The following is an 8613-nucleotide window of genomic DNA, read 5'->3' as shown; positions in this document are numbered from 1 at the left end:
TTTTTTCTTTAAAGGAACTTTAAGGATATGATAATTTAGAAAAATTATTATTTATGAGTAGTACTACATTTTCCCAGACCATTTGAATTATGTTTTTCATTTGCCAAGCTAGGAAAAAGTTTCAATTAGCAAATTCATTTACATGGGACCTACCAACAGGTATTAATAGACAGAGTAACAGGATTAGACCATTGTCAGGATAGTAGTATTTGTGTTTGAACCATATTTCTGACATTCTTAAAATATAAGCTCCAATTGCTTGTCTTGGAGGCTAAAATTGTTGTCTATTGGCATAAATGACTTGATTTAATAAAATGTTAAAAAATGGCCAGAAAATATATTATCAATGATTATTTGCACTAATTGTTTTATCATTCTCTTGCAAAAAAGAAATAAAATGTCTTTGTTGGGGGCTCGAAATGGAGACCTTGGATAGCCTAAGGCATCAAATGTACTGCCAAAAGGCAAGTGCTATCAGCAGGACAGGAAAATGATGCCAAATAAGACTTCTGTAATGTGACAAATTTGCTCATGGCTAGTCATCCTACACTGATATTTTCTGGAATATAAAAGAAGAAAGTCCAAGGAAAGAAAATAGAAAAGGCAAAAATAAATTTAAAAACTCTTCAAAGGTCCAACATGAACAGTAAATACAACATTTTAAGTGAAGTAATTTTTTTCTTTTTTATTCAGGGTCTAGTGAACAAAGGATTTTTCCCCTAGCAAAAATAAGTAAACTAGGTGGTATTCATAGATATAGCCTGAGTCTGGCACATTTTCCCTTGTGAAAGAGTTGCATAGTCAGCTTTTAGTATTCACTTTAGGGATAGGATATTTGTACACCTGCCTTCTCATAGGAGAATGTATTCAAATAAGAAGCCTTTCAATATTCCTTTCGTAAACCATCCTGTAGCACTGAATATACAATTTTAGGCAGAAAACGTCATCTAGAGGTATGTGACTTGAAACAATTTGGAGGAAATTATTTTAAGTTAAATTGCTTATCAGGCAATAACACACACACACAAAATAGAACTACCTTGGGAATTGACTAAATATGCTAGTTTTTCAAGTAATTAAATCTTTGAAATTAAATAGCAATCAAATATCATGATTGTCTTACTTTCTGTATAACTGCTGCTAGGTGTTAGCAGGTGAGGAGTTTGAGAATTCCATCTTTGAAGCAAGACCAGGACAATAAGCTATAACATTGAGTAGAGGGTAATAATACCTTTAAATTTTCAAATTTATGAGAGCATGTATACTTACTAAGTATCAGATGTAGTGTAAAGAATTACAGTAAAATGAATAGGAAACTTTGTACACTTAAACTGAATGGGATCTACCAGAAAGTCTTCATTATTCATGGATATTAATCTAGGGAATAATTAATAAAAGTTAATGATTCATAAATTATGAGAGACTGTCTAAAGCAGTCATTATACAATGTTAAATAGAATAGTAGGAGCTATAATTATATTTATGGTATTTCTAATTGGTGTGGGTATATAGACTCATAGAGATGGACATTTCTATAAAGAACCAGTTCAGAACATTACTCATGGGATACACGGTTATGAATAATTTGTGATGTAATATTTAAAGCATGTTTTTCAAATTTCTTTTGTTTTACTTTGCTGCAAAAGGAGATTAAATTTTAATTGGGAATCTAGAACTTGTTTAACAAGTCTTTGCTTAGAAAGGAATTTCTTTGTTTTAAGGCAAGCATAACAAGTGACAACAGATCAAGCTCAGCTTAGAGCCCACTTTTGTTTGACAGTTCTTTATAGTTAAAGCTTGAAAAACCATGCTCTAAAGATAGAATCAACAAATATGTATTAACCAAACTACTATACTATTCCCTGCTTATGAAAAAGAGGTGAAACTTATCAAGATACAAATTGAATTATTTAAAGTTCAGAAACTGCACTGTGCCTTGACTCCCCCAGCCTCATTCACCCTCCCAGCTCCCCCACCCCATCTCTCCTCCTATCATGGACACTGGCCCATTTCATGTCTTGGCAACCCATATCTCTGGACTGACCTCTTGGCCCAGACTCCCTACTGCTTCCTGATCCTTTGATTCCTGACCAACCCAATTTCTCCCTCTAGTCCCTAGGAGCCCTTGGGCCTATCCTGCCCCCACCTCTCCTTGTATCCATGGGGAGCCCAGTTCCCCAGCTTCTTGGGGCCAGCATCTTTCCTGGAGGGATCCAGACCTTAGGATCTTTCCTGGAGGGATCCAGACCTTAGGAGAAAGACTGAGAGCATCCGATCCTCATCTGACTGGGCCCCTGTTGGAACTCCTGAGCAGCAAGAATAAATCATTTTGGCCCCTCCAATATAAAATCAAAGGAGGGAAACTGAAGCCTAGATCAACCAGGTTTTTATGAAACCTCAAGCCTAGACCAACCAGCTTTGCATGCCTAACAACTAAACCACAAAGGTCCATAAAGTTTACAAAAAGAAGCACACATAAATTCAACAAAGGAAGGCTGAGTCTCACACAAGAATCAGAAACTACAAAAGAAATCCACATATCAAAGTCACAGAAAAAAATAATAACATGAAAACCCCCCAAAATATGTCCCCACCAAGTACCAACAATCCTGTAGATGAATACAGTGAGAACGCCCTAGAGATAACACAGGACATGGAATTCAAAAGACCAAGTATGAACATGATAACAGACTTCAGTGAATTTAAGAACACACAAACAAAGAAATCGAAGACTGAAAGATGATAGGGATAAACTTTTGAATGGATTCTGAAAAGAGAAATAATGAAGAATAATCAAGCTGAAATGAAGAAGGACTTGAAATACTCAATAAGCCTATTAGAAACAACAGAAGAAAGCCTCACCAATAGATTGAATGAAATAGGAAACAGAATATCAAGAGTGGAAGATAAAGTGGATGAATTAGACCACTCAAGCAAAGATTATGAAAAATTTAAGAAACCACAAGAATGGAATATGCAGGAATTATGTGATACCATAAAAAGACCAAGCATGAATCATAGGTATACAGGAAAGAGAAGAATCTCAGGATAATATGGATCAGATTTTCACCAGGATTGTAGAAGAAAATTTCCCAAAATTAAAGAAAGACATGCCCATAAAAATACAAGAAGCATACAGAACACAAAGCAGACAGGACCAGAAAAGAAACTCTACATGACACATCACAGTGAAAACACTAAACGTACAGAACAAAGACAGATTACTGGAAGATGCAAAAGAAAAATAAGAAGTCACATATAAAGGATAATCCATCAGAATTACAGGTGACTTTTCAGTGCAACTTATGAAAGCCAGAAGAGCTTGGACCAAAGTATTCCCAGTTCTAAATGACCACAGATGCCAACCAAAATGTCTATTATAGTCAAAAGGGAAAGAAAACTCTTCCATGATGTAAATAGGCTGAAAGAATTTATGTCCACAAAACCAGCACTTTAGATAGGGCTTGAACTCTTCAGAGAGTTCTTGAAGCAATACTAAGAGCTGAAGAAAGGAGAGACTATACTCTAGGGGTAACAGAAAGAAAATTCATGAAGGTATAACTGTGGAAATGCACAGATACACCAAGAATGTGAACAGAAATTAAAATGACAGGAATCACTACACATCTTTCATTAATAACTTTAAATATCAATGGACTGAACTCCCCAGTCAAAAGACACAGGCTAGTTGAGTGGATTAAGAAATAAAACTGATCTTTATGTTGTCTTCAAGAAACTCATCTCATTTTCAGGGACAGACATTACCTTAAGGTGAAAGAATGGGAAAAAAATATACCAAGTGAATGGTACTAAGAAAAAAACAGGCATTGCAATTCTAATATCTGACAAAATAGACTTCAAACTAAAACTAATCAGAAGAGATAAAGAGGGCCACTTTATTCTGATCAAAGGAACAATTAACTAAGAAGATATTACAATCATGAACATATATTCACCAAACTCTGGTGCACCCAAGTTCATAAAAACAGTATTACAGGACTTTAAGACCTAGATTAATACCCAACTCATTAATAGTTGGGGACTTCAATACCCCATTGCCTCCATTACATAGGGCAACAGAACAGAGAATTAAAAGATATTTGAATTAAACAATACCATATATCAAATGGGTCTAACAGACATCTACCAAATAGTTTATCCAAGCACCAAAGAATATACTTTCTACTTACTGTCCCAAGGAACTTTCTCCAAAATCAACCACATACTGGGGCACAAAACAAGACTCAACAAATATAAGAAAATTGGAATAATCCCATGCATTCTATCAGACCACAATGCAATAGAACCTAAAATCAACACCGGAAGAAATCCTAGTAACTACATGAACACATGGAGATTAAAGAACACACTCCTGGATGATGAATGTTTCAAAGGAGAAATTAAGAAAGAAATAAAACAATCCCTGTAATTAAATGAAAAGTACAACACATTGAAAGCAGTCCTTAGAGGGAAGTTTATAGCTCTAAGTTCCTTCATTAAAAAATCAGAAAGAACACAAATAAATGACTTAACATCGCAACTCAAGACATTTGAAAAGCAACAACAAATGAAACCGAAACCAGGCAGACAAGAAGAAATAACAAAAATCAGAGCAGAAATTAATGAAATAGAAACAAAGAAAACAATACAAAGAATCAAGGAATCCAAGAGCTGGTTCTTTGAAAAGATAAATAATACTGAGAGATGCCTAGCCCGTTTAACTGAAAGAAATAAAGAGCACCTCAAAGTCAACAAAATCAGAGATGAAAGGGGAAACATGATGACAGACATAAAAAAGATCCAGAACATTGTAAGGGAATACTTAAAAAAACCTATACGCTACTAAATTCGAAAACATAAAAGAAATGGACAGGTATCTAAAAGCATTGGAACCACTAAAACTAAACCAAGAAGAGATCAACAGTTTAAATAGACCCATAATACATAAGGAAATTGAAACAGTAATACAAAATCTCCTGACTAAGAAAAGCCTAGAACCAGATGAATTTACAGCAGAATTATACCAGACATTTAAAGAAAATCTATATCCAATACCACTTAACTTATTCAAAAAGATGGAAATGGAGGGGAAACTTCCAAATTCCTTCTATGAGGCCAGCATCAGTCTAATACCAAAGCCAGGTAAAGATAGAACCAAAAAACAAAACTACAGGCCGATCTCCTTAATGCACTAGATGTAAATATTCTCAACAGAACACTTGCAAACCACATACAGACACACATCAAAAAGATCATCCACCAGGATCAAGTCAGCTTTATTCCAGAGATGCAGGGATGGTTCAATATATGTAAGACAATAACTATTATAAATGGACTCAAAGTAAAGAACGACATGGTCATCTCAATAGATGCAGAGAAGGCCTTTGACAATATTGAACATGCATTTATATTGTAAGCCCTAAGGGAATTGGACTGGAGGGAACATCCCTCAACATAATTAAAGCCATATATAACATACCCACACCAACATCATTCTAAATGGAGAAAAACTGGAAGCATTCTCATTGAAATCAGGAACCAGACAAGGCTGCCCACTGTCCCCACTTCTCTTTAACATAGTACTTGAAACTCTTTCAAGAGCAATAAGACAAGAGAAGGAAACTGAATGAGTAATAATCGAAAAAGAAGAGATTATCCTTTATGCAGAAAATATGATATTATATCTAAGAGAGGCCAAAAATTCCAACAAAAAACTTCTAGAAATGATTACGACTTTCAGTAAAGTGGCAGGTTACAAAATTAATCTACAAAAGTCTGTCATCTTTCTATATGCCAATAGCAAGCAATCAGAGAGAGTACATGTAAACACTCCCTTTACCAAAAGCTGCATATATATATATATAAAATCTTCAGAATAAACCATATGAAAGATAATAAAGACCTCTACAATGCAAATATTATATATTTTAAAAATAGATTGAGGAAGACACCAGAAGATGGAAGGACCTCCCATGCTCATGGATTAGAAGAATTAAGATTATGAAAATGACCAGCCTACCAAAAGAAGAGTCATATATAGATTCAATGCAATGCCAATCAAAATCACCATGGCATTTTTCACAGAATTGGAAAAAAAACTATCCTAAGATTCATATGGAAGCACAAGGGACCCCGGATAGCCAAAACAACCCTGAGAACTAAGAGCAATGCTGGGGGGATTACTATACCAGATTTTAAGCTCTATAACAGAGCTACAGTCATAAAAACAACATGGTACTGGCACAAAAAGAGACCCAAAGACCAACAAAATTGAAGACCCAAATATGAAGTACATGTAATTTCAGCCACCTGATATTTGACAAAGGGCCCAAGAACATTTATTGGAGGAAATACAGAATGTTCAGCAAATGGTGCTGGCAAAAATGGATCTCCACCTATAGAAGAATGAAACTAAACCCCTATCTTTCACCTTGCACAAAAGCCAACTCCAAATGGATCAAAGACCTCAATGTGAAGCCTGAAACTCTGAAACTGTTAGAAGAAAACATTGGCAATAACCTACAAGATATAGGTGCAGGAAATAATTTTCTAAACCAGTCATCAATTGCTCAGAAAACAAGGTTAAGAATCAACAAATGGGACCGCGTTAAATGAAAAAGCTTCTGTACATCAAGAAGCATCCAAGGAAGTTAAGAGAAAACCCACAAAATTGGAAAAAAAATCTTCACCAGCAACACATCTGAGAGAGGTTTAACATCCATAATATATAACGAGCTCAAAAATCAAAGACTCAAGAAAGGAAGTAACCCAACTAAAAGACAGGCTAAGGAGCTGGACAGAGAGTTCTCAAAGAAGAAATAAAGATGGCTAAGAAGCATCTTAAAAGGTGTTCAACATCATTACTAATTATGTAAATGCAAATTAAAACCATCTTACCCCAGTCAGACTGGCTACGATCAAGAGAATAAATGATACCAAATGTTGGATAGGATGTGGGTAAAGGGGAAGGCTCATCCACTGCTGGTGGAATTGCAAACTTGTTCAACCCCTGTGGAAAGCAGTGTGGTGAAGGTGCCATTTGGGATGTGGGTATATAGATGAATAAGATTGTTTAGGGTGTTCTATAGGAAATATACACAAAAAATCAACAAATAAAAAAATGAGTTATTTTTGAAGAAGCATACAAATTTGCTTCATGTTCATTAGTAGAGGTGAAAAACATTACCATTGAAATCTCCATAATGACTTTATATTCATGCTAAGGTGCTAAGGATCCAAGTGTAGCCAACTGTCACTAGTAATACTCAGATACATAGAGATTAGACATGCATGTGCAAACATCTAAGTGTTTGCGTCTACTGCATTAAAATGAGTTTTTCTGTGTGAAACATTATATTTTTAAATGAAATGGAGATCTTTTCTAAAGGCTAAAACCTCATTCAATTTTATGTCTTACAGGGTTTATACTGAGTTCAGTATTGTATAACTGTATTAATTCAGCAGTTAGCCTAAAAATTTACAGGCAATTTTGAAAGGAGATGCATATTTGCTCTGGAAATTGTTATATTGAATATGATAATGCTGTAATGAAATGCTTCTTCTAATCGTGTTGTTATTAAGTAATTTTTTAAAAAATTATGAATAAAAAATAAAATAAATTAAAAAAAATAAAAAGTAAAAATGAACCTACCATTTGATCCAGTTATACCACTGCTTGTCATATACCCAAAGAACTTATCCTATTGTAGAGACATTTGTATATCCATGTTTATTGCTGCTCTTTTCACAGTAGCCAAGAGATGGAAGCAACCTAAGTGTCCTTCAACTGATGAGTGGATAATGAAAATGTGGTTCATTTATATGATGGAGCAATACTCACCAATAAAGAATGATCTTTATTACTCAGCAATAAATAATGATGTCCCAATCATGAAATTTGCAGGTAAATGGATGGAACTAGAAACTGTTATACTAAGTGAAGTAACACAGACTCAGAAAACAACAACAATGACAAAAATGATATATGTTCTCCCTCATATGTGGATCCTAACACCAAATCCTTATAAGTGAGTATATATCAAGAAATAACTACAGGAACCAGGTAATGAAAAGGAACCAGGGAGGAAAAGGAAAAGAACAAATCTGAATGAGAAAACAGTAGGAAACAGGCATTAATAAGGGAGATATGGAGAAAAATGTGGCTACTTAAGGGGAGGGGGAAGAGGGATGGTTAACTACAAGGTACTTTGGGGATAAAGGGGAAGAAGGTGCTTAAGAGAGGTGGGACCATAGGAGAAGGGTATTATTAAAGGATAAATGTGTAAAATGGGGGCCCCTTATTGGGGAGACATGGTAGATGTGTTAGACAATGAGATAGATAAATAATACCTAGATAGTTAAAAAAAAAAAAACAGAGGGAACCATATTAGTCCGACAAACTACTGACAAATTATACATACATCTAGCTCAAGGAACATAATATATCCCTAGTCAAGGTTTATCTGAGAAGCTTCTGTCTTTGCCCAAGGTTTGTCTGCATAGCACACGTTACTTAAGAGCATCAGAGGGGTGGAACTAACCTTCTTGGATATTTAACAGCCATACTTTGGGGCCTATATTAATTTGGTCACAGGGACTTAAAGGATAGATTTT

The sequence above is a fragment of the Nannospalax galili genome, unplaced genomic scaffold, assembly GCF_000622305.1.
Source record: "Nannospalax galili isolate Female #2095 unplaced genomic scaffold, S.galili_v1.0 scaffold794, whole genome shotgun sequence".
Taxonomy (NCBI): domain Eukaryota; kingdom Metazoa; phylum Chordata; class Mammalia; order Rodentia; family Spalacidae; genus Nannospalax; species Nannospalax galili.
The sequence above is the reverse complement of the archived record's forward strand: the minus strand, read 5'-3'. Positions refer to the sequence as shown.